This window comes from Mus pahari, chromosome 15 (assembly GCF_900095145.1).
Source record: "Mus pahari chromosome 15, PAHARI_EIJ_v1.1, whole genome shotgun sequence".
In the NCBI taxonomy this organism is placed as follows: domain Eukaryota; kingdom Metazoa; phylum Chordata; class Mammalia; order Rodentia; family Muridae; genus Mus; species Mus pahari.
The window spans coordinates 33,701,182-33,706,932 of record NC_034604.1 but is presented as its reverse complement, the minus strand read 5'-3'; the positions used below and the strand labels follow the sequence as shown (position 1 = coordinate 33,706,932).

Below are 5,751 nucleotides of genomic sequence, written 5' to 3'. Positions count from 1 at the left end.
GAGGTACAGGCAGTGCAGCTGAGGTACAGTCAGTGCACCTGAGGTACAGTCAGTGCAGGTGAAGTACAGTCAGTGCAGCTGAGGTACAGGCAGTGCAGCTGAGGTACAGTCAGTGCAGTTGAGGTACAGGCAGTACAGCTGAGGTACAGTCAGTGCAGCTGAGGTACAGGCAGTGTAGCTGAGGTACAGGCAGTGTAGCTGAGGTACAGTCAGTGCAGTTGAGGTACAGTCAGTGCAGCTGAAGTACAGTCAGTGCAGTTGAGGTACAGGCAGTACAGCTGAGGTACAGGCAGTGCAGTTGAGGTACAGGCAGTGCAGTTGAGGTACAGGTAGTGCAGTTGGGGAGCACTTGCAAGCATGCTCTGGACCCTGGCTGCATCACCAGCACTACAAAAGTGGGGTGGGGAGACTTGGCAGTTTTGATAGACTTCATGTTCCTCATCTAAACGTCTCCTAAGCCCATGCATAGCTTGACTCTTAAAGAGAGGTTGTACAAGGTGCGTTAGAGGGTCAGGTCCCAACCCCAGTTAACTGAAATAATGAATAGGAGTCAGATTTGCAAGTTGTAAAGAAACCTATAAACAGAATGCCCAAGGAATCCATTTTTGCAGAGTGACCCTGAAGGAGAAGAAGGGGTTTACACAAAGACCAGGTACTTGGATTATGTACACAATGTCCAACAGTCCATTAAGTGATCAAACTGAACACTGGGGATGGGGCTGATGAGGGAGTGTGCAGGGTTGAGTGTCAGGAAAATGACCAGAGCCGAAACTTCCTTCCCAGAGGAGGCATGACTTAGGAGGACAAGGTCAGCAATCATTAGCTCATGCACCTTTAGCCAGCCAGAAGAGAGGATCTCTCTGCACCCTTCAGTTGATCTATAACCCCACTAGGCATGGTGCCACATTTTGTATCCCAGAAGAGAGTCACTCCCAGCCCAGGAATTTAGGAAGTCTCCTTATTCTAATAGGCTATTTAGAAAGGGAAACTAAGTTATTATTTTGGAGGCTCGCACTGTGTGAGTGGAGGGGTTCAGGGTGGGGTGCTTTCCCATCTGGGTATGTGAGTACACGAGGAGACCTGAGGTCTACACTAACACTATGTGTCTGTCTTCAATGTTCTCCACCATATTTTTTTTTTCTTTTTTCTTTTTTGGTTTTTCGAGACAGGGTTTCCCTGTGTAGCCCTGGCTGTCCTGGAACTCACTTTGTAGACCAAGCTGGCCTCAAACTCAGAAATCTGCCTGCCTCTGCCTCCCAAGTGCTGGGATTAAAGGCATGTGCCACCATGCCCGGCACCATATTTGTTTTGAGACAGGGTCTCTCACTGAACCGGAAGTTCTGCTAGGTTGGTTGACCAATGAGCTTCAGGGATCTTTCTCTCTCTGCTTCCCCAACACTGGGTCTACAGATTTTCATGTGATTTCTGGGAATCCAGACTCAGGTCCTCACACAGGCTTTTGTGACAGGTACTTACTGACTGAGCCATCTCCCCAGCCCTAAGTTGGTTTTTTTTCTTATTATTAGTGTACTGGTAGTTGGTGTGTGTGTGTGTGTGTGTGTGTGTGTGTGTGTGTGTGTGTGTGTATGTGTGTGTGTATCAACCCCACAGAAGGTAGAATTAATTACCTGGGAAGAGAAACCTATATTGAGATAATACCTCTAAAAATCAATCTGCTGGCATCTTCTTCATTAACGATTGAAACAGGGGTCCCAGCCTAGTGTAAGCAGTGCCACCTCTGGGCAGGTAGCCCTAGATGGTGAAAGAAAGCAGGCTGAGCAAGCCATGAAGAGCAAACCAGTAAGCAGCACCCTTCCATGGCTTCTGCTTCAGCTCCTGCCTTGAGTTCTTGCTTTGGCTTCCTTCAATAGACTGTGACAGGGATATATAAGGTAAATAAACCCTTTCCTCTCCAAGCTGCTTTTAGTCATGGTTTTTATCACAAGAGAGAACAAACAAAGACAGTATTATTTTGGTTATTTGGGTTTGTTTGTTTGTTTCTTCTAAAAAAAAAAAAAATGACTTGTTCAAGAAAACTGGAGGCATAAACTTATGTATGAAATGTTGCATAACAGTTTTCTCCAGAATTGAAACTTTCCATTTTAAAGGGAGGCTCCTTACGAAGGAAGGAAAAACAACTCGAATACTTTCAGGAAGTTCCCGAAACTGAACAGATTCACCAGGTTCCTTCCTAACAGAATAATCAATAAAAACTGAGAGATGCCCTTAGACCCAACAAAGCCAAGCAACAAAGGGCAAAGAAGACAGACCAGAGCAGCTGCCTGCAGAGGTTTAGACAAACCCAGGCACCTGGGCAGGACACTCTCCCAAGCCTTTGAGCTGCCTGCAGGCTGTGCTGTGAGTTCCAGGTTCCCAGTTTTGTGAGCTGTCACCTATACTTCGGAGCACTTTGGTGATGCAGCTGTCTTGAGTCATTTCTGCTCCTGTAAGTAACCCCTAACCCACATACATGTACTTCACCCCAACAAAACTCACTGGGTTCACAAACTGGATTTGATGATACCATACTTTGTTCTGTCCTGGAATTCCTATCAGGGTTGAGACCTGTGTGTTGCATCTCCCCAGGGAACTTTTGTTACACAGCAACCATGCATGAGGCCCTGGACTTAATTCCATACACTGTATAAAGTCTGTGTATGTTGCGGGGGAGGTAGGTAAGACTACAAAAGTATAAATGTCTAGCTAAAAAAAAAAAAAACAAAAACCCAACTTCTTAAAATAGCTTACTTTGCCTTCTTTTCTTCAAAGAATTGCTAAACCAATGTATGTTCTTCCAGACTGCTCCTTTTTTCCAGATAAATGTACATGTCTACAGTTTCATTTTTACATATATAAGATCATGCCCTATATTTCTCCTGCCTGCATCTTCCACTTCATGGCAAATCAAAAGCACGCCTGTAAAGGCATTGTATGGTGGTCACTGTCCCTGAGGCAGAGAGTTTGAGCCGAGTTCTGTACTCAGCAATGATGGAGCCTTAGCCAAGTTACATAACAACCCTTTCCCCAAAAAAAAAAAAAAAAAAAAAAAAAAAAAAAAGTTCTAATAACAGAAACCAAAATACTATTATGAAGGCTCAGTTAATATTATAAGTGAGCCAATTCCCTAAATGATAGCCCTGGGACTAGGAGGGTTACCAAGTACCATATTGTTCATTGTTTTTACTTTTTTTTCCTCTTTAATTCCTATATAATGCTTGGATAAACCATAACCTATTCTCTAATGGACTCAAGGTGAATATTTTCTTTTCCAATACAATATTTTTATTGATTCTTTGAGGATGATTTTTTTTTTTTTTACTGCAATGAGTACTATATTTCCAGTACTGAGGATTGAACCCAAGGCCTTCAACATGCTAAGCAAGCGAGCACCCTACCACTGACCTGCAGCTCCAGCCTTGCAGTGAGAACTTCTGAACACGGGTCCTTGCATATATGTGTAGCTACTGCAGTAGGACTGTTTCCAGTGTGTGAATTACTGCATCTAAGGTCACGCTCATTTGTTATGAAACACGTTGCCAACGTTTCCCCCAAAAGGCCACACTAATTCATATCCCTGCCAGTACCTCATGTGTCCCGGTTTCTTAACATCTCCACAACACTGGCAGCCCAGATCTTTGGCATCCTTTCTGCACTTGCCTTCCCTAAAGGAAACCTAAATCAAAACCACCAACAATGCTCTGGTTAAAGTCCCAGGGACACCTAATCCCTTTGTCTCTTCTAAACAGAATTAGGCTTTTCAGCTCTTTGACAGACCTTCAGTTGCCTGGACACGGTTCTGGGATGACTTTGAAAAATATAAATAAAGCACACTTGCTGTTTCCTAACACCCTCCAGAGAAGCCGGGAGTAGGCCCTGCAGGAGGCCCCGCTGTCCTGCTTTCTATCAGGAGCAAAAAGATTTCCAATAGCAGCTGGTGTTTTCCTGGGTGGAGATCAAAGCCAGAGTTTGTGTATAAACATTATCCCAGGGCTGGTGGGGTGGGGGCATGGGGTGGAGTGGAGGTGCTGAAGGCAGAGGCTGGCACATCCTACTTCTGTCTTTAAAGGACAAGGCAGACTCGAACACCTCCAGCCGGTCCCACTAGAGGCCTCATGAAAAAGGCAGACCCAAGCCGGCCTATAAAGGCACAGTCAACACAGAAAGAGCCATGGTGGAAGCTGGCAAAGGAGAACCAGGACAGAGAGAGGCATGGGGAAACCACGCTTCAATCTCTTCCCCGCTTTGCAAGTTACACCTGCTCAGTCCCTGGGATCACAGCCCTATCATATAGGGACAAGGCTCACTCTGCCTTCATACCCAGGGTCCTGAGACACAGGGTGACCATCCCATAATCTGTGGTCCCCTTGGAATAGAAGGGAGCTGTGGGGGGAGGCCTCTGAGTGGTGCGGGCCTCTGGAACTTCCAAGCAGGAATGTCAATAATTCTGAGAACTGCCCAGCTAAGCCCCACAGACTCAAAGCCATTCATCTCCCAAACTTGTTTTTCAGGCTATCTTATGGCTCAAAAAATCATTCACCTTTGATCTTTCCGCTGACTCCTAACCTCACAGCGGCTCAGGGACTCAGGCCTGGGGAAAGGTACAGACTCTCTGGAAGGGACGATCAGAACCAATTCCAGAAGCAATACCCAGGAACCTCTCTTCATAACCCCGGCCAAGGGATAACTCAGACAGCCAGTGCTGGTTAAACTCCCCTTGGCAGGAGAGGCAGCCAGGCCATCTTCCCCTTTGGCTCTGAATAGAATACAGGCAGTCCCCAGTGTGCTCTGGGCAAGACGAACCTTTTCTCTAAGACCCTGGAGCTCTCTTGCTGACACATCCAAAGTCACACGATGGAGTTAGGATTTCCACCTTAGACATTAAGCAGTCAATTAATAAAACAATCAATTAGTTAAACAGTCAATCGGGGTGTATAGTCTCAGTAACGGACACACTGTTTCTGTGTTCTGATTAACATTAACTGAGTAACCCACATGCCAAAAGTGTCATGCCACCCCATGGGCACAGCACTGGACAGGTATGGCAGTCTGCACCTGCCATCTCAGCACTCCAGAGGCTGGGGCATTAACATGGCATCTTAAAACCCAGCTTGGGCTACACAGAGACCTTGACTCAAAAAAGCAAAACAAAGCAAACGTCCCTTCTGTTTGTTTGTTTGAGACAAGGCCTGTCCTGGAACTCAATACAGGCTGGCCTCAAACTCACAAGAGATCTGCCTGCCTCTGCCTCTGAAATACTAAGATTAGCTCTCTGACAGATGGCCGCCATCATGGACACAGGTCTCGTGCAGATCATCAAGCTGGCTAGGGTAACCAAAGTGCTGGGCAGGACCGGTTCGCAGTGACAATGCACGCAGGTGCGAGTGGAATTTATGGATGACACCAGCCGCTCTATCATCCAAAAGGTCGCTCCAGATGGTGATGTGCTCACCCTATTGGAGTCAGAAAGAGAAGCTCGGAGCTTGTGCCGACCTTGCTGCTGGGTTTTGGATATCCACTACTTAGCCCACGGAATGACCTACAACTGTTAAATAAAGCATTTGTATTTAAATAGATAAATAAATAAAGAAAGAAAAGAAATACTAGGATTAAAGTTGAGAGTCACCACACCTGGAAAGAAACTCCTCTTAACCATGATTTTTTTTTAAAAGATTTATTTATTTATTATATGTAAGTACGCTGTAGCTGTATTCAGACACTCTAGAAGAGGGCATCAGATCTTGTTACTACGGA

General features: G+C 45.7%; 1 pseudogene; it reads left to right on the top strand.

The window, feature by feature from the left end:
* Positions 1-5,288: 5,288 nt before the first annotated feature.
* On the top strand, positions 5,289-5,549 carry LOC110332935 (annotated as a pseudogene).
* Positions 5,550-5,751: the final 202 nt, after the last annotated feature.